The sequence below is a fragment of the Aotus nancymaae genome, unplaced genomic scaffold, assembly GCF_030222135.1.
Source record: "Aotus nancymaae isolate 86718 unplaced genomic scaffold, 86718_ANA_hifiasm-v0.15.2.pri h1tg000002l, whole genome shotgun sequence".
Lineage (NCBI taxonomy): Eukaryota > Metazoa > Chordata > Mammalia > Primates > Aotidae > Aotus > Aotus nancymaae.
In genome coordinates this window covers 58,406,091-58,431,137 of record NW_026988413.1, presented here as the reverse complement: position 1 = coordinate 58,431,137, position 25,047 = coordinate 58,406,091, and the positions used below count along the sequence as shown (strand labels likewise).

At 36.9% G+C, this 25,047-nt stretch overlaps 1 protein-coding gene across 1 annotated transcript in view; it reads right to left on the bottom strand.

The window, feature by feature from the left end:
* Positions 1-25,047, bottom strand: part of GNAI1 (G protein subunit alpha i1) — an 84,229-nt gene that overhangs the window by 31,579 nt on the left and 27,603 nt on the right. The window lies entirely within an intron of this gene.

The window sequence follows — 25,047 nt, the reverse complement described above, 5'->3', positions numbered from 1 at the left end:
CTCATGCAATATGTGTTCAATCACCATTATTAAAAGCCTAATACAGAACCAACGTGATTTGCTAGCACTGAGGATTCAATGTTGTGCTGGACAAAAAAATAAAAAGTGTTTTTTCATCTTCATTGTCGTGTAAGTCATAAGGCCAGGAGCCATTCTCAAAACTCTTCTTCACTCTCTATATATGCAGGGTCTCCTCATGATTTGAGTTCCTAGTGCTATGCTATCCTAACATGAAAATACTACTAAGGAAATGACCACTTATAAAATCAGGGCATTCTTAAATACCCTTTCTACTTAACGGCTGCTATCTTTATACCAAAGTGGTTCAGGTATTTGTCAGGCTTCCCTCCCTTGATTGCTGGATATTGAGAACATGGAGCACAAGACACAAGACATGGAAGACATGACAAGTCTATCATTTGGCTTCACATACTCTTTGGCCAATACTACAATATCCTGGAGGAATTTGTGACTGTTTGAGAGACAGGGGCCGGGATTTTCATTTCATTTTAGGCTCCATATTCCCATTTGCCCTGGGCCATTCCTACAGAGTTTTATGTTTGGCATTACAGAACAACTTACAGTTCCAGAAACACCCATTGCTACTCATGCTACACATCTTCAAACACTGTTTCCCCTGTCAAAATGTAATTTGCTCTGGTCTTGCCACCCTGGTGATTCTCTATCAACCATCAAACTTATCTCCTTTGTCAACGTCTCCTTATCCACTCTTCATGGGACTCCTGCTGCCTCTCACTTTGCACGTGTTTGTATTTGAATTCTCAGAAGCTAGTTTGTGCTATACACAAAATCAACCAACCAGAATTGTACTTGAATTTATTTAAGCTATTTCTGACTGATACAACTGATGGTCAAATTCTGGGTTTCATCTTTCCCTTTCCCTCTTTCCCTCTTCAGACAGACAGACACACAGATACACACACACACACAAACACACACACACAAATCATCAGAGGCATCTGAAAAGAGGTCATAATTAAATGGCCTATTTGAAAATCTTAGGGTAAAACTTCCTAAATTTTACTTGTGGTTTGATATTCAAGAAATTTTCCCAAAATACCCTCACACTGAATAGAAAAGCAGGCAGTGAATAAACAATAAAGGCATTCTTCATTTACAGACAGCCTTTGAATCTTTCAGGGTATCTGCCAATAAAAACAATTCCAAGATAAACAACCCATTATTTATTAATCAACAACAGTGTGCTTGGTTCCATGAAAAGCAAAATCGCAGGCATTCTGGCTCACGCATTTCTCTAATCCAGGGGCGGTCCACCCAAGTAATACAACCTAGGCAGTTTCCCACAGGGTTGTCTTTAAGAAACCACTCTGGGTTTCTACAGTACTGCAAGTTGAATCAGTAGCTGCCATGCTGTGATGATGGGACACTCTAGGTCTCAGGATTCATACATGGGGGTGGTGATTCCACAGGTATAGTGAGCTTTGATGAATAGCCACCTATGGTCCATTCCATTAGTGAAACAACTCAAATGCCCAGAGAAAGGTTCAAGTGATGTAAGCTCGTGAGTTTTGAGATCCACAAAAGAAAGAAAATCAGAAATAGTAAAGAATGTTTCCAGTTAATATGTACAAACGAGAATGTTTAGACCTTAACAAGAAAAAACAAATTTTCCTGATGTTAGACATTATCTCTACATTCTAATTCACTTTTTTATCACTTCAAATAAATGGTGACATGGGACACTTGGCTTACTTTGCACTGCACATCCAGTCAATGGTCTGTGGTTCAAAAAATCCTGAAATCTCTTTAACATTAAAGAGTGGGTATGGCAGTCTTATTAACAGGATTTGTACTTTCTTTACTAGTCACAAAATACTCTTTGTGGAATAGATATCTGCAGGCAGAAATTTTGCAAAAACCTTTCAAAGCTTAGCAATTTACATAATTAGTTTTCAACTCTCACTTTCATACAGAGTCTCCTAACAGGAAAATTACAAATGCCACGTGGTTAGGGTTTCAACATTCTGAACACTGGTATTTTCTCCATACAGTATACAGGAAAGAGTAAATAGCTGTTCTCTACAAATCTCAGGCAGCACAGTTACTTCTGAGAGGCTGGTAGTGTAATGCTGCACATCATTGCCTGATGTGCATGCCAAGGCAATATGCTGAGACCCTGGGCTGCAGCAGATAAAGAGGTCTAATCATAGTAGGGCCACTGAACAGAGATGCAGGAAACCTCAAATCCATCTGCCTGAGGAGTTTGGGGCTACAGTTTTTAAGGGTTTTGGAGTAGACTGAAGTGTACAGAACATTGACCGGTCAACAAATGCAGGGTAAAGTCATAGGACAAGGAGATCAAGAAATTCTCAGGCTGATTTGGTTCTTCTGTGAGGGTCTCTAAACTGGGTGGCCTCAGCTGTTAACCTGAAATTCAGGATCTACTTAAATAACTCTTACAAAAAAGCCTCATGATTCTAACATCAGAGATCCAATCTAAGGCCAGAAATACTATCTACAGGAACAATGGGGATGCAAATAATATCCAGTGTTATGTGATGTTCAGTTACAAGGAAGTGGGTCAAAGTACAGCCTGATTAATGCTTAATTATAACTATATTTCTGCCCATAATTCTTGTTAACCTTGTGAAGATGTCTTAAGCAGGAAGCAATATTGTAAAGGAAAAAATGGGGTTGGGGGGTAAATTTTTTCCAGCAGTACTCAGTTAAGTTGCTGTTACTTTTCACTTAAATCCAGGGTGGGATGAAAAGTGCTCCCATCTACCAAGAGCAACTTCAAGAAGAAACAGAAATCTGTAACATGTGTCAGTCAAGAAAGATCAAAGTGCGTGACCACTTGCAGTCACAAGTCCTCACTGGTCAAGGTGACTAAGTGGCCCACAAAGGAACTGTCAATAAGCTAATCACTGTGGAGTGAATGAGAGTTTAGAGGAGAGAATGTGACTCAGAAGGCTGAGAATGTGCGTGCAATGGTTATGGTTGGCCAGTGGCTATAAAGCCAAAGTTGTGATGTTACGGTAGGTAGCCAGTCAGGCATGAGCAGGGCAGGAGGGGGCTCCTCCCGACCAGGCATGTCAGGCGACCATTAGGTGATGGTCAGGTGGTTAACTGTCTCTCTAAAATAGTAATTGGTCACAGCCAGTATAAGGGAGAGGCAGTCTCCCTACAGACAGAAAAAACCTGCAACTGGTCATCAGCAGCTTCTCAATAAGATCTCAGGATAAGAGTGAGTGAGCTCAAGCATGCATATTGAGAGTCAAAATGGTGGAGTTTAACTGGTATATGACCTTCCTCTAGGAATGCTAGACTGGTAAGGGAAGAGCGTCTCAAGTGAGCATGAAGGGCTGTGTTAAGGAAAAAACCTTATCTTCCTGAGTCCACAAGGGGCGTGGTTTCAAAGGCAGGAGCTTCCAGTGCCACGCCTCCATCCTAGAGTTCTCTGTGACTTTCCTGCGTGCGGGCTAGGTGGAAAATCCAGGAGTGCTCCTTTGTTTAAAAAGCTTTCTGGGAGGAGGAGGCTCTGTAGCCAATCCAGTATCAAAGTCAAAGATCAATCACTCCAGCGAAAGTCTGAAAAAACTCCTCTCATTGGACGAGAACATGAATGGGGCGGGAATAACTCCAAGGTTAATAACTCCAAGGGCCGCCCCCGCCCCGCCCCCCACTGCTCCTTAACCTATACGGATTCCTCCCTTGGATTCCTTCCCACGGCATCATGGGAGCTCTCTCTCCTCTCTCACTCTCTGCCTAATAAATCGTTTCTCTGCTAAACTCTTTGGGTCCACGGTATTTATTCGAATGGTAAGCTCAGCACGCCTCCGGGGCCCCTTCCCCATTCCTGGAGTAAGAGAGGTCAAGGACCTGGGCACAAGAGATTGTAGAAACTGGGAGTGTCTTCGCGATGCCCTGCTACCTCACCTTGGCTACAAGCATGCATGTGTAAACCACCAGTAAACACACTGCCCAGGCTCCTGTCCCAAGCACTAGGAGGCCACTGTGCATGAACAGCCCAACCCAAAAGAAGAATCGGGGGAGAAGGGACACAAGTCCCCAAAAGTGCACCAATGTATAAAACCCCAAGTCAAAAGGTCAGACTGCACACGAGCCTTTCAAGTCACCTCCTTGGACCTCTTCCAGGTGTACATTCCTTCCTTTTGTTCCTGCTCTAAAGCTTTTTAATAAACTTTCATTACTGCTCTAAAAGTTGTTCAGTCCCTCCTTCTACCTTATGCCCCTTGGCCAAATTCTTTCTTCTGAGGAGGCAAGAAATGAGGTCGCTGCAGATACACTGGATTCACCACTGGTAACAGGGACACAGAGGAGTCCTCCCCACTCCGCCCTCCGCCTGCTGGTCTCCTTTAAGGAGGAAGTGGCTAACGAAAAACTGCATCTCTGAGAGCAAATATGGAGCCCAGCAAATAAGACTGTGCTGAGGGCAATGGAGCACCACCACAGTAACACCAGGGAGAGAACTCACCAGTAGTTTGGGGTCTCAAACATACAGCAGCCTACCGGCAGGATCCAGAAAAGGAAAATGCATCAAGTCCGAATAAGAAAAAGGTGGGAGGAAGAGCAAAAAACGAAAAACCAATCGATCTAAGGTAACCCTTTGTTAGATTCTAATTCCCTAAACAAAGTTATGTAATCACTGCTATCAATATGACAGTCAAACAATGTCCGCCTCTGATTTGGCTGGGGGTAGCACAGGAACTTTTAGTTTTATCTGCTGGCAATATTTAAAACAAAACAAACAAAACACACTTCTGACCTCAGAAACAAGCATCTTTTTTTTTTTTCTTTCAAAGAAAAAAATCATTTGGTCAACTTTCTGCTTACGGTCACATTTATATTATTTATTTCCTGGCTTCAAGGATGGAGGGTGCCCAACATCACAGGCTGTTTAACTACAACATGGGGATTTAGCCAAGTTATCTGATGCTGCAGTCCTCATACCACTACTCTCCTTTTATGAAATCCTAATATTTCTGTCGAATTTAACAATTTAAAATGTTAACATTGAATAAAACTAAACTATAATTTAGTTACAAATGAAATAAAACTAAATTACAAATGCATTTAAAATCCATTCTGTTTATTATAATGCTACTGTAAGATTAACAAGATCAAGGTCCTTATATGTAAGACAGAAGCAGATAAAGTGGGTGCAAGGGCAAATATAAATTAAAAATAAAACGTTCAATTCTCCCTGTTGAAAGGAAAAACATTTCCCTCCCTTTTTCTTAGAGCATTTACTTTAGAAAATTGTAATTGGAAATACTTCTCTCTTTGAAATGTATATAATATATTCTTTTGAAAACTAAATAGGCCTTTTGCCAGCTTTATAACTCAGGAATGTCTTTCTCAAGGACCTCGGAGCCATCTCTTTGAAATGTAAATATCAAGAGAGATAGCATCCCTATCTCCCAGTTTCTATGGCAGGGTAGGAACTAGACTTCCTTGGGCACCTTGCTCCAAGATGCAAAACTACCTATTGTTCTAAAGATAGAAGTTTCATTTTCTCCTATGAATAAGGCCAATTAGCTAACATGATGGTTATTTCAATTACCATAGTAAAGGTATGGTAAGCTGTGCGTGACAAAGGTGCTTTGAAGTCCTCTTACTTGAGAACTTACTGTTTATCATGTAATGGGTTGAACAGGCTTCAATGTATAAAGGGGTAAGGGTCTTCTTTTGTCTTTACAATCTCTTAGCAGATGTACATCACAATCTGGTTTAATGCTTATTTAATAATGAAAGTATTTTATTTCTCTGCTATTTTGTAAAGAGGATTTCTGGGTTGGGAAAAGATTTTGTTTTTAATTATCATTCCCCAACAGGAGCAATTATCTAAAAATCTTTTCTATTTCATTCTAAGAAGCTCTGAACTTATATTTAAATAAATATTTACATATATATGGGAAATATCTGACATTCTAGGATAAAGGAATAATTTAATTATGACTGTAAACATTAAAACCCAAAATCTAGAGCTTCAAAATGACCCACTTTCCCCAATCTTAACTCCATATAAAACTATACACTGAGCCATACACTTCTGAGATAGGCATCATACTATTATGAGTAAGAATATATGTACATAAAGGAAATGAAATCAGACCCGAAATCTAGAGCTTCAAAATGACCCACTTTCCCCAATCTTAACTCCATATAAAACTATACACTGAGCCATACACTGCTGAGATAGGCATCATACTATTATGAGTAAGAATATATGTACATAATGGAAATGAAATCAGTGTATTGACGAGGTATGTTCACAGCAGCATTATTCACAATAGCCAACTTATTAAATCAATCTAAATTGTCAAGGGATGAATAAAGAAAATGTGTATATATACACAATGAAATACTATTCACCCTTAAAAAAGAAATCCTGTCATTTGTGATAGCATGGGTAAACCTGGACAAACACCACAGAATCTCACTTATACAGTACATGTAGAATCTAAAAAAGTCAAACTCATAGAAACAGCATAGAACTGTGATTACCAGGGGGATTAGTTGGGAGAATTGAAGGGGAGGAAGGGAGATGAGGTCAAAGGATACAAAGTTTTAGTTAGGATGAATAAATTGCAGAGATCCTCTGCACATCATGGTGACAACAGTTAATAACAACATATTGTATACTTGAAAATTGCTAACAGAGTAGATCTTAAATGTTTTTACCACAGAAAATGGTATGTATGTAAGGTGATGATATGTTAATTAGCCTTATTATTTATGTACCCATATACTAAAACATCACCTTGCATACTGTAAATATCTGTGATTTTTATATATCAAAGAAGGAGCCAGCCCTGCTGACACCTTGATTTTGAAATTTAGCTGCAGAATCATGAAATAATACATTTATGTGGTTAAAAAAAATGAATGAATGCACAAAGCTACCCTAGAAAGGCAGGACAAAAGAAAGAATTGTGTGCAACACCGAAGGCTCTTTTCTGAGATCCCCGTCAAACAGATCATTCGGCTAACTGAACTGAGACAAAATGTTTCTAAAATTTGAATCTACACACCCACTTAATGAGCAAGTGTGGAGGACCGGAGGCTTACAGGCATATTTTCAGGTGTCTATAAGTTTTCTGCAAAAAATTTTTAATATAGTGTTTTTATTTGTATAGTGATAAAATAAACTCTAAATTAGTCACTCTGATCACACCATATGTTTGAAGGGAGTCACAGAGTTTCAAGGTCTGTATTTGAGTTTGTGTTTATAAGTCCCTAAGACACTTAAGCAAATGTCAAATACTGTGCTGGAGGGACCTTTCCATCCATTACTCTATCTGGTTTGACTGTCAATCACCCAATTGACCAAAGAAGAAGGGTCATGTGTTTCTGGCCCATGAGAGTGGTGTCATTAGGAATAAAATTCCCTATGCTTATAGATCTTATACCAACAAACAATCAAAATATTTTACAAATTAATATAAGATATATACATGTAAAATATATATAAAAACTTATAAAACAATCACTTAAGATGTAGTGATTTTTTTTTCCCTCCCACAAAGGAATCAGCCAGATTCTTTCCCTTTCCTTTTATGTAAAGCTATCAAGAAAGATCACAGCACTGAAAAGATGATGTGAAATCTGGCCCACAAAAGCCATTTCTCATGATCACATAATGGAGGATGCCATTAAAGGATGGGGAAAAAGCATAGGGGAGCAGCACTGAATGAAGACCAGGACATGAGAAGGCTTACAGTACTGTTTCAACCACTAAATGAAGCCACAGTCAGGGAGAACATACAATTTATCTTCCAAGTAGGAACTTTTGAGAGTTAAATTAGACACAAGCTCAACTGGACTGACCTAGGCAAAGTAGGAAATATATCGCTCTAGTCATAACTGCAGACAAATCAACCTTGATTTCCCAGCTATAAGAGCCAGGTATTAGGTTGCTTTCTGTCACATCAACCCAAAGAGTTTGGACTATCCCTGTGCCAACTAGTAATACTTTAATTATCTTGAGCTAATGAGTGAAAAACAAAGGAGGTTAATGATGCATTTGCACCAAGTGCAAATAAACAAACATTGCATGTTGCACAAAAGGAAGTTAGAGAATTTTAGGTAGAAAAAGATGTGGGAAAATTTGTCATTATACATCCCATTGCAAAAGAGGTATGTTAAATCAAAAGAAACATATTGCAAGTGCAATTTATTGTGGCTAACATTCCATTATTTCTCATACTAATTTCACATTTAAACTTTACACACACACAACACTTCATAAGAATGTTTTACAGTTCATGTAAGACCTATAAGGGTAAGAAATTTTACTTCCTATGACAATTATACATACACATTTATGAAAATAATTTAGAACCAGACAAGAGGAGGGTATTTTTCTTCATCGGGAAATCATACACTACTTTGTCTAAAGCTCAAGTCTAATTGCTCTCATGTTTTTGCTAAGCTGTTTTCTATTAAGGACTGGTAAATAATTAACATATACAAACTTTTTCAACATTTCCTATGCCAAGCTACAATTCTCCATGAGCCTCTCTCACATATGTGAACATTTGTGAACAGAGTTATGGAGGACCTATTCCTATCTTTTCAAAAATATTTGTAGAGACAACAAGATACAGATAATGTATCCCTCTGCAGCAGAACATAGGTTTACTGTCCAGTATAATAAAGGTATTGCATCCTTTGGGACAAAGGTCAGACAGAGTGACTTATTTTTTAAAAACTGCAATCTCTAAGGCCAGGGTTCCTCTACTGTAATACAACCTACTGCTTGTGCACCTATCACCTGGCACTGTTCATGTTGCCCTTATGGACTGGGGCTTGGTAAATCACCATCAAAGCTGATTCTCTGGTATAATGCTGTATTAAAGTTATTTTTTTGTCTCTAAACCAGGAATTTCATGTCTTTTCACAGCATCTATGAAATGGTGGTATGGTAAATTGTTAGCTTGTATGTAGAGAAAAGTCTTAGACACTGAATAATTCCTGACAAAGTGTTCTGCTTATTTTTTAATTAATTCTCAAATTTCTGGCAACTAAGGACACTACACTTCCAGCATCTTTTTACCTGAACTACATGTCTATTTAAAATTCTAGTATTGTGTTTTCCTTCCCAAATGGCAGGTAAAACAAGTTTGCCTAATGAACCAAAGTAGTAAGTAGAACAGTGGTTCTGAAGCTATGATAGCAGTATTTGTATCACCTGGGAATTTTGTTAGACATAGACATCTCAGGCCCCATCCAGCATTTACTGAATCAGAAACTCTGGAGGTGAGTGGTCCAGTAACCTGTGTTTTAACAATCCCTCCAAGTGATTCTGATGCATGCTAAAGATTGAGAGCAAATAAGGAAGAAAAAGAAGATAAAGGTCACCTCCTTTTTTCTTGATTAATGATCATACATAGTCATTAAGTTGCTAGTTATTAAAAACAGATACACAATTTAAATGAAATAATTCTATTTTCCCATCCCTCCCCAAAATAGTAAGACAAGTAGCACTGTTCTGCATTTCTGCAAATAGCACAATAAAAGGCAGCTGGATTCTCATATCAACTTTTGCATTTAATATATTGTAATATATTACACTTCACTTGAAATCTATAAAGAAAATCAATTTTCACATAATTTACTTAGAAAAGGGAAGAGCATTCAACAGCATTTAAATATAATTATGGATAGTCTTATTCTATGCTGTAATTTGAGAAGGAGTAAATTCTTAAGTTTGATTACAGTGTAGAATCTGAAACCATTTCTATGAAGTTTTCCTATTTTTGTACGGGCATACCTCAGAGATATTACAGGTTCTATTCAAAACCACTGCATTAAAGAGAATATTACAATAAAGCAATTCACATGAATTTTTTGGTTTCCCAGTACATATAAAAATTAGGTTCACACTCTACCATAGTCTATATTAACTGTGCAATAGCATGATGTCTAAAAAGTGTACATACCTTAATAAAAAATACTTTATTGCTAAAACATGTTAACGATCACTGAACCTTCAGTGAGTCACGACCTTCTGCTGTAGAAGGGTCCTGCCTCCATGATGATGGCTGCCAACTGATCAAGCTAGTGTTGATGAAAGTTGAGGTGGCTATGGCAATTTCTTAAAATAATGTAATGAAGTCTGCTGCATTTCAAGAAAGATTTTCTGCAGCATGTGATGCTCTTTGAATAACATTTTACCCACAGCAGCTGACCTTCTTTCAAAACTGGATCCAAACCTCTAAAGCCCTGCCACTCCTTTATCAACTAAGTTTATGTAAGATTCTAAATCCTTTGATGTCATTTCAACAATGTTCATAGCATCTTCACCAGGAATAGACTCCATCTCAAGAAACCATTTTCTTTGTTCATCCATGAGAAGCAATTCTCCTTACTTAAAGCTTTATCATAAGATTGCAGCAAATCGTTCACATCTTCAGGCTCCACTTCTAATTCTAGTTCTTTTGTTATTTCCACCACAACTGTAGCTCCTTCCTCTACCAAAGTCCTAACCCTCTCAGTCATCCATGAGACTGACCATTCTTTCAAATGCCCGTTAACATTAATATTCTGGTCTCTTCCCATGAATCACAAATGTTTTTCATGGCATGAAAACATTTGAATGATTAATCCTGTTCATAAGGTTTTCAATTAAAGATCTATTAAAGGAATCACCACCACCTAATGGCAGTTATAGTCTCACAAAATGTGTTTCTTACATAATAATACATGAAAGTTGAAATTACTTCTTGATCATAAGCTGCAGAACAAATTCTGTGTTAGAAGGGATAAAAACATTAGGCTGGGCACAGTGGCACACACCTATAATCCCCTCGGGAAGCCAAGGCAGGAGAATAGTTTGAGGCCATGAGTTCAAGACCAACCTAGGCTAATATAACAAGACATCCATCTCTACAAAAAAATAACAATAAAAAATACCGGCCAGGCATTTGTAGTCGTAGCTACTCGGGAGGCTGAGGAGGAAGAATCACCTGAGCTCAGGAGTTCAAAGCTGAGGTAAACTATGACCATGCCACAGCACTCTGTCCTGGTAACAGAGCAAGACCTTGTCCCTAAAAACAGCAACAACAACAACAATTTCCTGTACATCTCCACCAGTGCTCTTAGATAATGTGGTGCATTGTAAATGAGCAGTAATATATTGAAAAGAATCTTTATATCTGAGCAGTAAGGTCTCAACACTGGGCTTAAGATACTAAGAAAACCATGCTCTAAAAAGATGTGCTGTCATCCATGCTTTTGTTCTCTATTAACAGCACAGACATAGTAGACTTAGTATTTTTTTTTTTTTGAGACAGAGCCTCCCTTTGTCACCCAGGCTGGAGTGCAGTGGTGTGATCTCAGCTCACTGCAGCCTCGACCTCCTGGGTTCAAGCAATTCTCCTGCCTCAGCCTCCTGAGTAGCTGGGATTACTGGTGTGTGCCACCACACCAGGCTAATTTTTGTATTTTTAGTAGGGATGGTGTTTCACCACGTTGGCCAGGCTGGTCTCAAACTCCTGATCTCAGGTGATCTGCCTGCCTCAGCCTCCCAAATTTCTGGCAACACAGGCATGAGTCACTGTGCCTAGCCAAGATTTATTATAATTCTTAAGGGCCCTACGATATTTAGAATGCTAAATGAGCACTGACTTCAACAGTCACCAGCTGCATTAGCCCCTAACAGGAGAATAAGCCTGTCCTTTGTAGCTCTGCAGCCAGACACTGACTTTTCAGTATCTTTTCTGAGAGAAAGGCTAGAGACTTTTCTCTAGCTGTGAATGTCTTAGATGGGATTTTCTTCAAACAGTAGGCTGTTTTGCCTACATTGAAAATCTGTTGTTCAGTGTAGTCATCTTCATCAACGATCTTAGCTCTATCTTCCAGATAACCTGCTACAGCTTCTACGTCAGCACTTGCTGCTTTACCTTGCACTTTTATCTTACAGAGATGGCTTCTTTCCTTCAACCTCGTGAAGCAACCTCTGCTATAATAGCTTCCAACTTTTCTTCTGCAGCTTCTTCACTTCTCTCAACCTTCACAGAACTGAAGAATTAGGGCCTTGCTCTGGCTTAGGCTTTGGCTTAAGGGAATATTGTGCCTAGTTTGATCTTCTATCCAGACCACTAAAACTTTCTCCGTAACAGCAATAAGGCTGTTTCACTTTATCATTCATGTGTTCATAGCACTTTTAATTTCCTCCAAGAACTTTTCCTTTACAACTTGGCTAAATGTTCGGTGTGAGAGGACTAGCACTCAGCCTATCTCATCTTTGGACACACATTCCTCACTAAGCTTAATCATTTCTAGCTTTTGACTTAAACTGAGAGACGTGTGACATTTGAGATATTGTGAGAACTACTAAAATGTGACACAGAGATACAAATGACCACATGTATTAGAAAAATGGTGTTGACAGACTTGCTGGATGCAGGGTTGCCACAAACCTTCAATTTGTTAAAAAAAAAAATTAGTTAATTAAAAAAGGCAGTATCTACAAAGTAGTATCAAGTGAAGAGCAACAAAACAAGGTATGCCTGTACATTAGCTCCATCAGTCTGTCTTGTACTTGGATGAATCTTTTGCCCATATTTGACTTAGAAATCAGTTCACCAAGTTTTGCAGGACACATTTCATTATTTTTGTACATATATATACACACACATAAATATACACATATATATTTTTAAATTTCCTTTTCAGAATTACCCATAATCTCATCAGAAAAGGATTTCAGTCTTGTGAAGACATCAAGATACCAGTAGCAGGAATAAGTTTTTAAATATTTTTATTTTTAAAATTTTATTTGGCTTGAAAGTTCAAATTTTATTACTGACAACAAACACTGTCACAGCTATTTTCCTTGAAGTGAATGGCTAACTCTGCCAAATCCCAAGTTGGACTAACTGTAGTTTGTCTATCAATTAAAAATGGTTTTCCAAGAAAAGAACTAGTTCAGTTCACAACTCAAACACTCATACAACTGCTTTCCCTCACAATAACCAACCATCATGCTCTGGTATACAGAAGTACTGTAAATGCATTTCCCATTTGGTCACATGGAATATTAAAGAGGTGTATTTTTATGGCTCAAGGTTTAATGAAAATAATACTTTTTGCTTCTTTAGCTTTTTCTTTTATTACAGGTGCACAGTAGTGAAGAATCAATGACTGACTACTAGTACTTGGATCCCTGAATGACCACATGGTTAGAGTGCCTCAGGACTATTTAACTTTAGACTTGTGACATGGGAGAAATAAACATCTGCCTTTTTAAAGCCATGGTCAGGTTTAGTTTATTTGATGCAAGAGATTGAAAAATTTACACTGAAAAATTTTTTAAAAGCAAGCTAGATTTGAACATACAAACAAATATATAAACATGTAGACCTAATACATGAAATAAAAAGCCCCAAAACCTACTGGAAAAAAAAAGTAACATCATAAATAAAATGGAAAGGGCAACTACAGAACAGGAAAAAAAAATCATAATTAATGAGTATCAAACTATAGTTTTCTTTAATACATAATGAACACTAATTGACAAGAAGAATACCAATATTCTGAAAAACAAAACAGCAAAAGATACAAAAACAATTTCATAGAGGGAAATAAGTATATATAGTGTATTTTAGAGCTATATATAAATACATATGTTTATTCATACAAGACAAGTACATGAGAAGAAATATACTGAAGAAGTATTTTTTTAAAAATAAAAAAAATTAAAACTCAGAACAATGATCTCTGAGAGAAAAAAAGTGTTTATATTGAAGTAATGTGATTTTACTTCTTGAATATTTCTGTAATTTCCATATTTTTACACTAAATCAAAATTCTGCAATTTGTTTAGGAAAAAAATGGTATCTCTATGGTTAAAGATGAATAAAATCATCTTCTTTAATTTCCTTTACATCTACCCATCTTCTCATCTCATCACTCATATACATAAATCTCACATCCTAGTCAAAGCAAATTACTTCTAACACTCAAAAGTTTCTTGATAACCCCTACCTCAATTCCTTCCCCACACTTTCTCCCAAGTCAACATGGGCCCTAAAAATGACCATACCACATTTGGGCAGGAGAGCCTCTGGGGTTGACTTTTCACAACCAAGGCACCTCCAATTTTCAGAGAGTGTGGTAACTGAGTTGATAGACACTGGGATGCTACATGGACCAATACAGCAGTAAGAGAGACAACTAAGACTTAATGAAAGACTGAGGACTGCCCTTAGAGGGAGCTCAAGCAGGTAAGCTTTAAGCAAGCAAGCTTTAAGGAAGCCATGAGTTACTGCACCAGAGATTTCAATTGTGATGCCAGGAATACCTAGGTGGAAGCCATCACCTATGAGACCAGGGAGGCAGAGAACATCATATCTATGGGATCAGACAGTTCCTGCTTCAATGAGTTTAAGCCACTCTTCCCTCCCTTCCCACCCACCTGCTGTCCCCCACACCAATTAGGGAGCAGAGCAGGAGTGGAGCATGGCGAGTGACGAAACATTTTTATCTGAACACTACATAAATGGACTCTAAGTTATCAGACAGGACTAAGGCTCAAGCATTTTGCAATTCTGGGACATTTGTAGTTTTTCCGTACTTATCAGAATGTAGGGGCTCAGCAGGAGGTAGGCTGTGTACAGGATAAGGTAAAATAATTTTTTTTTACTTGACATCTAAGCTACAGTCCAAAACAATTACTGTAATCTTACTAAAACATAAGCAACAGGTTTTTAAGCACAGTTTAAAAGCATATTTAGACAATATATAAAAGACATATTATACTTTAGCACTGCCATCTGCATGACATGGCTTCCATCTCAGATGTAAGATACATGTCCATGAGCCCACCTGTATGTGAACCCTGCAGTCAGCAGGAGGTAGAAAACAAGTAGGGGAAGTGGAGGAAATGCGCTTTCACCTTAAGGGCACAACCCAAAAATGGTACCCAACATGATGTCACTTCCACTCACATCCCCATAGCCAGAAGTTTGTCTTCTGGCCTCATTTTCCTTCAAGTAAGTCTGGGAAATATAGTCACTAACTGTGGCCATGTGCCCAGAAAACAGATACTGAAAGACACTGGATATTGGGGAATAACTGGCAGTCTCTGTCACACTCCATAAACCTATTCCTTCCTTTCCTCTAACCTCTGTTTCATCTTTACGTTTTAAAAAACTTTTAACATTATGCAAATAAACATGCAAGATAAAACATTTAAAAATTTTGTTTTGGTTTTCCTCCTGAAAACTAGATGTCATGGAAAGAAAATAAGTAAGGCAAGCTGCTAAAAAATGCTGCTGAACAGGTAAAGGTGTGACAATTGTTAAGTCGGGAAGAAAAATAATTTTACAATCTGGAAGGATTCTTCATTGAAGTTGCTTTGCAAGTATCTTTAAATTCTCACTTGAAAGAAATAGAAACTGGAAATAAAGGGTCCATTTTGGTTATGTGAAAGAGATAACTGAACAATACTTCAAGGAAAAAAAAGGTCATGACTCTACATCAAAAGATTCCTGAATAAAAGTGTATGTTTTTGACTAAAATAAATACTCAAGGTATTGTTGCAATTATTTTTTTAGAGGTTCCCCTTAGACAGGTTGGTTTGACAGACAAAATCTGATCCCATCAGACAGAGGAAACTTCCCTCTGCATATTTACATATTCAAAACTTAACTACCTTTATCTCCAAAATTGCATACTCCTTACAGAACTATTTTTCTAAAATGTTTAAATCTGTAACAACTCTTAAATGCAAACTTCTTAGCATGGCATTCCAGGCATTTCTAGGACTGGATCCAAAGGCCTTTCAGCCTCACTTCTTTTTACAAACCTCCAACTATTTTCTAGCCATAGAAATCTTTCAAAATTATCTATTTAATCCACATAGCCAGGACAATGTTAGGCAATCTAGTCAAAGTTAAATACGAGGTGGGTCCTAGTTCTAGAAAGCTCGATCAGATTACAAGAATATGACAGTAAAAGATTACAGAAAAGCTGATACAAATAAAATGTGTACCAGTTCATATAATCCTAAAAGTACACGAACTACAGCCCTAGTATACTTTTCACTGGACCACTAGCTTTTCAAATACCATTTTTAAAGACATTTTTCCAGAGGGACACACAAATAGGATTATATACAGAAATGTGGTGTGTACAATCTATTTCATTTGAAGAAAAGCGGAGGGAGGAAGGAATGCTTAGAAGGAAAAAAGACTAGTGGAAATAAGATGTCTGATAAATAACTGAAGAGCCCTCATATTTAAGAGAAGTTATACTATGTAATCAAGAGACTGAAATTTAAGATCAAAAACAGAAGTTATACAGAAGCAAATCTGGTTCCGGAAAAGATACAACCTAATAATCTGATGCCAGAATCTATAAAACTACATCATCTGTCAATAGAATTGTTGCCCCCTGCACCCTAGTTTTCAATAATACTGTAAGAAGCATATAGTTTCACCAGATGCCATTTCACATCAAGATGTAAATTAAAATAAGCATCAATAATAAAAGATGACATTGAGTTCATACATTCTGGCCATAGCCAGTTTCTGGAAGGGTCAAAGTTCAGTGGAGATCAATACAAGACAAACCTTCAATATTTTTCTTCGTCAGCTGTCTTTGCCAGACAAGCAGGAGTCTAACAATGATAAATGGTGTAGCTTTCACTAAATCCCTGCTCTACTTCATGCACATTGATTGACACACAGAGACCTAAAGTTTATAAAGAAGAACTAAACTTCAGGTCTCTGTGTGTCAATGTGTGTGAAGTAGAGCTGGGATTAATAAATTAATAAATTTTTAATTAATAAATTTTCACAAGGAAATAGGGAATTATTTTTTAATGAGGATAAATAATACATCAAATTTATCAATGTCTATAAGTTGGCAAGTAGATACTAATCAGAAAAGGCTTAGGTAGGTAAAGAGATTTCACACTGTAACTTTAATCTGATGAATTGTAAGAGAAGAAACTATTTGGTACTAATTTAATAATATACTTTAGTTTCTAGTTGAATCAGTTGCTCTAGAACTACAGAACAAGAAGTAATAAATCTCTTAACTGTCAACTGAATTTTCTTCTTCCAAACTGTCTTTACTAAAGGTAAAATATATTTAGCATAAAATGCACTGATTTTAGTGACGTCAAATGTGAAAAATGCTTATCTTAGAATTAATGAAATACGGTATGTCCCTTTGATCCATCCTCACTAATGGATCTAACTGCCAGGTTAGAGCTTCTGATATGGTTTGGGTCTGTGTCCCCACCCAAATCCCATGACAAATTGTAATCCCTAATGTCAGAAGGGGAGCTGATGGAAGGTGACTGTATCATGGAGATAGATTTCCCCTTTGGTGCTGTTCTGGTGACAGTGAGTGAGTTATCTGAGATGTGGGTGCTTACAAGCGTATAGCACCTCCTCCATTCTCTCTTCCTCCTGCTCCAGTCATGTAGGATGTGCCTGCTTCCCCTTCACATTCTACCACAACTGAAAGTTTCCTGAGGCCTCCTCAGCCGTGCTTCTTGTACAGCCTGCAGATCTGTGAGCCAGTTAAACGTCTTTTCTTTATAAACTACCCAGTCTCAGGGACTTCTTGATAGCAGCGCAAGAACAGACTAATATGGCTTTCATTAGGGATTTCATACACTTAAGTTTTCAGAGTTAATAGAGGTTAATAAACATGAAAAGATGTTCAAAAACATTATTCACAGGGAAATGCAAATCAAAACCACAATAAAGGTACTACCTCACACTCACTAAGATGGCCATAATAGAAAAGTTAAACAATACAGGAATTGGTGAAATGTGGAAGAATTATGGAATCTTCATACACTGCTGATAAGAATGTAAATGGTACAGCCACTTTGGAAAACACTCTGGCATTTATTTAAAAAGTTAAACACTCAATCCTACATACATACACCAGAATAACGAAATATACTCACATGCAAAAAGTTGTACACGACTGTTTATAGGAGCATTATTCATAATAGCAAAATGGTGGAAACAAGACAACTGTCCATCAACTGATGAAGAGGTAAACAAAATGTAGCCTATCTGTACAAAGGAATTGTTCAGCTATAAAAAGAACAAAGTACTGATATATGTGACAAAACAGAGGAACCTTATGAACATTATTATGTTCAGTGAAAGAAGCCAAAGATCATATTATACAATTCCATTTATATGAAATGTCCATAAATGTCAAATCTAGAGAGACAGAAAGTAGACCAGTAGTTGAGTAAGGGTGTGGTTTTGGGGGAAATGAAAAGTGACTACCTAAGGTCATGAAACTTTTTGGTCGTAATACAAATATTCCAAAATTGATTATGGTAATGGCTGTACAACATTATGCATATACTTAAAAATTATGGAAATATATATACTTTAAATAATTTTTTGTGAATTATATCTCAATAAAACTGTCTTTAATATTAAAATTTGGTAATCAACAATCAAAAGATAATTTGGGAATAATATTTAAAAACCTGATTATACACACTTCACTGACTTCCCTCCCATGAAGTCATTCTGAAATAATGACTAATAGCTAGTTACTTGCTAAGAGCAAACTGTTCCTAAATGGAAACTACACTCTACCTCCTTTTCTACTGTATAGCTTTTCTGAATACACAATTTGCTGAAAGACTAGTGATTTTATATAAAACAGATGTCTGAAGCTTTTACCTAACAGATGGGGTAGTGTTTGATATGAGAGAATGATATATGTCTATTACTTTAAAATGATACAAAAATAGAAAAAGATTCCTTCAGGAGGAAATTTTAGCCTGTAAGACTCCAGCTTGCAAACGTTAAAAAGTTTTAGGCCTTTTAACAGTCGTGACAGAACTTTATTAAAGAGAACAGGGGCAACTGGATGGAAAACTACCACAAAAGCCATGTGTAGAATATGGAATCTAAGTACAATTGTCATCTCTCAAGGCATGGTTCTCCTCCTTATTTTAAGTCTAAGAACATTTTAAAGAGGAAAATCATAGATTATGACAAAATCAAAAGAATCAGGGACAGAAGTGCAAAAAGAGAGTAATAAGAATATTATTATTTATATTTAAGGAACAGAATAAGCAACATTTAAGAAACAGAAAATGATATATAGGTTCTATAAGATAAAAAGTCAACCTCACATCATCAAAAAAACAACCTGTAATAAAATATTTTTAGTCAAACCAGTAGGATAAATTTTTAGAAAGGTAGAATAGTGGTTGTCAGGAACTGGGAATGAAACAATGAGGATTAATTATTTAATTGGTAGAGAGTTTTGATTTGGGATGATGTAGGAGTTCCAGAGATGAACATTGGTGATGGCTGAACAACAATGTGACTGTACTTAATGCCACTGAATCGTACACTTAAAAATAATTAAAATGGTGCATATTATTTATATTTTGTCAGAATTTTTAAGTGAATCTGATGTTCTAGCTATGGCCTTTTGTATGCATGGGGGGCTTGTTTCTAATAAATTTCACAGTAATCTTTTAAAAACCTAGCAAATTGGTAAAAAAAAAAAAAAGTGGGGGGTAAGTATATGACTAGAGATTTCTAGAGCACCTGTCAAATGCAGTGTCTTGTATATTCTCTAGTTTGAGGCAGTTCCTAGGGCTTCAACTTGCAGGTTGAAGTTCTCATGGAGTCAGCTACGGGCAATGACACTCAAAAAGGATGGTGCTACTACAGGAACAGTTCAATGGGAATTTGTGGGAGCATTTGTGGTCATTGGTGTGGCTGGGTATACTACTGCGATATACAGAAAAATCCTATCAATAGTTTCCATGTCCTGCACAATTTTCCAATAACCTATATTCTGTTGGCGAAAAAAACAAAACTTTATAATATCTGAATCTACAACCTAGCTCAACTTCCCACATAAGCACAAAGACTTTTTTGCATGATTTTAACATGTTTTGACTTTTTCCAGCAATGCAACTACTGCATAAAAGAGACAATTGTAATCCCTGTCATTTGGAAATTTCATTAAAGTTGAACACTATTTCTGCAAGTCATATTCTCAAGGGCACATCTATTTCCATTTGCATGTACAGCAAACTATAAACGATTCTGTATATGGAAACAAATATCCAACTTTTATAAAGACTTACAGTTGTGGCTCAGCATTTACATACTGAAAAACATGGTATAAATCACTTTTATTTCTGTAATATATTGCAGTTGGGCATATTATACTAGTTTTTAGTTAATATATAAAAATAGGTTACTATTATCTACAAATGTTTCAGAATATTACAGGGGGCATCAATATTATATTACAAAAGTGGACATCGGGTCTGACAGGATGGGAGCTACTACTCTAGGCAAGTAAAATGTGAAAATCTTTTCTTCTGTCAGAGAGCTGACTCCATCTTCACTTTTGTGGACACTGACCACCCCATCTTAAGCACAAAAAAAAGTGAATCTAACTGCATATGCCTCCTGCTATAAACTACAGAGGCTACAAATATCTACATTCTACAGAATGCTGAGCATTGCAAGGAAAAACTTTCTTGTCTTTCTTCCATGCATGCATGCACAGTGTTCCGAGTCTGGATGTCCATTAGTCAGAAATGCAGAAAAAGGTCATTCTTACCTTAGCTATGAGGCTGAAGGGGCAACTCCAAGTTTCTTCCCAATTCTAAGAAGTCTATGAAACCACCAACGGTTCTCAGGTGACCTCAGTTTCTAACTACCTGCTTTTCACTACCAGGAAATAGCAATCCATTAACCCACTCACTCTCACTGGCTATTATTTATAATGATGACAGTCACCTCATCAGCTCTCACAGGCTGTCTGACATCTTAGGTAATATACCCTAATCATGCCGAATAAGCTTTAAATGACAAAAGTGCTTTATGCATCTTCTCAACTTTAAACCTAAAGACTGAAAAGGGAAGAGCACCTGGAACCTGTTTGGGAAACTGGAGTAAATCACTTTTAAGAACCACAGATATACACATGTATTTTATAAAGCATTATACGTAGAAGATTCGTTTGTAACATGTCATACCCAATCTATGACAGTAGTATTAGTGAGGGGTGGGGGAATGCAATGGAAAATAACTTTATAAATACAGATATTGTCAAAGTACCCATGTCATTTTAAAGGACTAAAATTAATTATCACATGTAGAGTTAAATAAACAACATTTGACTATAAATTCAAATAAGTAATCCTAAAATCAACTTAGAATAAATATCAGTATGTAAATTGAACAGAGGCTCTCCACTTCAACTGTCTTCAAAACACAATCATTTATATTCAAGTAAAGGAAAATTGTTTATTTCTATTTTATGATTACTTGTAAGAATAACGTATCAATCTATTTTGCTAACAGGAGAACAATCTAAAGAAATGGTAACCCCCTCAGTTTTTTTAAATGATTTTGAGATTCTGTTTTCTCCCATGATCAAATCCAACTCCACTTTCTGGAAGATTGCATGTCTATGATCACTCATATCACAATTACTTGTTTCTATCTATGTTTCCAATACAAGGATGAAAGATTCCCCAATGCAAGAATGGAATATTTTTGTCCTTACATGCTCATTGCTTAGCATAATGCCTAGTGAAAGGCAGAAAGCAAACTGTAATCTGTTGTTGTTAATGCATAAAAATAATAATCTTTACAGCTCTTATTATGTGACAAGCACTATGCTAAGGATTCTGCATTTATTTTTCCAGCAATCTAAACAAGTACTATGCCATTACCATGCTAGATTATAAAGGGTAAAACTGAGGTTTAACAAACAAAGATTAAGTAAATTGCCCAAAATCTCTATTTGTAAGCTGAAATCCAGGAGTCCAAGGTTTTATATTAATTTACCCTCCCTAGCTTTAATTCTCAAAGAAGTGACAGTAACAAAGGTCAAATGGGATGATACTGTCCAAATGGTGCAGTAACTGCTATTAAAATATTTTACATATTCATATTTACTTTTTTTTTTTAGACGAAGTCTCGCTCTGTCTCCAGGATGGAGTGCAGTGGTGTGATCTCGGCTCACCGCAACCTCCCCATCCCGGGTTCAAGCAATTCTCCTGCCTCAGCTTCCCGAGAAGCTGGGACTAGAGATGTGTGCCATCATGCCCAGCTAATTTTTGTATTTTTAGTTGAGAAGGGGTTTCACCATATTGGCCAGGCTGTTCTTGAACTCCTGACCCTGTGATCCACCCACCTCAGCCTCCCAAAGTGCTGTGATTACAGGCGTGAGCCACCACACCTGGCCTTATCTTGATTTTTTATCTATGATTTATTTCCAAATCAGAAATTTTGAGAGATGTATTCTCAAATAGCATTTGTTCTTTCGGTAATCTAATTTTTAAAAAGTATTATACTAAAAACTATTTCTAGTTACAGAGTATGTTAACTAAAAAATTAAAGTATTTGAATGAAAAAATAAAAATAAATGCATATCATGTTCAATTAATATCTGCCAAAACTCTGAAGGTAAACTGAAAATAAAGACTGTCTTTAAAAATAATATTTATCAAATAGCTCATGTTTTTTAAATAACTGAAATACCACATAAAGTATTTATATTTTACATAAATATATAAAGTGGATCTTTATTTTTACACTGAGAATAGTATATTAAACTGCAGGGTCACCTCTCCATTAGCAGATTCATGATGGAATGTTAACAGCTCTTTAAATGACAAAGAAAGAACAAAAGTGACTCTAATGCAACAGATCTCTAGATGTGGGGTGAGATCTGTGAAAAGACAAAGTCACTGAGCAAGAAAAGACTTGAAAGGTCACCTAGTATCTCTTTTAGCCTTTGGGAACACTGTACATTACTGAGAGATGAAAATTGATGTTATTTTTAGAGATTTAAGAGGGGGGAAAATCACAACTTCTACCAAAAAGTCACTCCAGAAATGAACAATATTCCGAATCATAAAACTCCTATTAATACTCAATACAAATCCTTGAATAATACAGCTTAAATCAATTTCTTTCAGTTTGGTCTTGGAACATGCAAAACAGCTGGCCTTTACAATACATTTTCACATATAAAGTCTGAGCTTTGTCTTTTTTGGAGACAAATAATGCCATTTTAGCTTTTTTCTCATAGGTTTATTTTCTAACTTTTTATATATCCTTTTTCCCGATGCTTCTCCATCGCTATTAAACAGGTCAAGTAAAGAAGTAAGTGGTATACTAACGCTCTGAGATGTCAACCAGCTATTATTAAATCATCGTTTTTGCTTCTCCAATTACTGGTATCTTTGTAAACTCATCAAAGGAAATTTGAGAAATCATGGAGGGTGTTAGAGAAGAGCAGAGATGGACAAATGCCCTAATGCCCTAAATTGAAAGAGTGAGAAAATTCGGTAAAGTCTAGAGTCGACTTCTGCCAATTATGAAGGCAACTCATTAAAAGATAAAATGTGAGTACTCAAAAAGAAAGTAGTCAGGTGCAGTGGCCTGAGGCATGTAACCACAATACTTTGGGAGGCTGAGGAGGGCAGATCATAAGGTCAAGAGATGGAGACCATCCTGGCCAACATGGTGAAACCCTGTCTCTACTAAAAGTAAAAAAATGAGCTGGGCATGGTGGCACCTGCCTGTAGTCCCAGCTACTAGGGATGCTGAGGCAGGAGAATCGCTTGAACCCGGGAGGTGGAAGTCGCAGTGAGCCAAGATTGCGCCACTGCCCTCCAGCCTGGTGACAGAGCGAGACTCCATATCCCCATCCCCACCTCCACCCCCACCCCCAAAAAAGAAAAAGAGAGCACAGTATGACAAAGTAACATAGGTTCACTATAAAAGGTCAGTTCTATTTTGATAAGACTATTAGATACAGGAAAAAAGGCATGAAGTATACCTGAGGCCTAGAGTAGTCTAATTTCAGTGATACTTTTACAATATGCCCCATGGTATTCTTATGTTCAATACAATAATACAAGGCTGGCTTCTAGTTCATTTAGGTAGGTTTGTATCTGGTGGGACAACTCTATTTAAAGATTCATTAATAAATCAGTATCAACATGTGGATTATATGCTACAGAATAAATACATTGACTATGAAGTAGGCAAAAAGACAAAAGGAAAACTATTGTCTCCATAAATCTAAAAATTCAACGAAAATGGGCTAAAACTATCTTCAGATGTTTAAATTAATGTAAAATACAGAACTTGGGCTCAAAATGTTCAGTTTCTCAAATATGTGTTACTGGTTTGAGCTAAGTAGTTACGTAAGTGAATTTCAGTTGAATACAATTAACGTCCCAACAGTCAAGAGTACACTGAAGACACACTGGAGTGATGGAGAATCTACTACAAACAGACCGTCTTATGAAGAGGACATGTAGAGATCAAGCAAGGTGTTAAGAACTCACTACCGTTCAGAACACATAGCATTTTGTAAACAGGTATGAGTCTACCTACAGAAGGGCTAGTAGCATGCATGCTGAGGTGTATGATAAAGATGATTACAAAATTAAAATTATGTAGCTTAAATAAAATACTGAGGGGTTCTAGGGGATAGGGACCATTCTGTATTCCAAACATGTAAAACCTTCAGATGCTATATAAAACAGAACCGACACATATACTGCCAGAGGAAATAAACACAAGTCCCAGATAGACAGATGAAACCCAGACATGTCAACCACCCTTGGGTGTCTCAGAAAGTCCTCTAAGTCTTCCTTGAAGCTATCGTCAGTACTTGGCCACGTTCCCTAAAACAAATCCAGTTTTACGATTATTTTTTAAAGCAAACACTTTACAGATTTTGTGGGAAGACAAGAACAAGATTAACATCAAACAATGAAGAGCAGAAACCTACAAATTTCACCCACATACTTCCATTCTTCTTTACTGTTTCTCTTCACTGAAGGCCACCTCAATTTTCTTAAATCTCTTCCCAAAACCCACCCATGGATGGATGTCTCAAAACCCACCCATCGTACTCAGCCACAACAAATCCTAGTGTGTGGCTGAATAAGGACCATTTTATTACTTATCCCAGGTATGTACCTTAATCATCTATCCCCAAACTCAAAGTGTTGTTCAAAGTATTCATTCGACCCAGGAA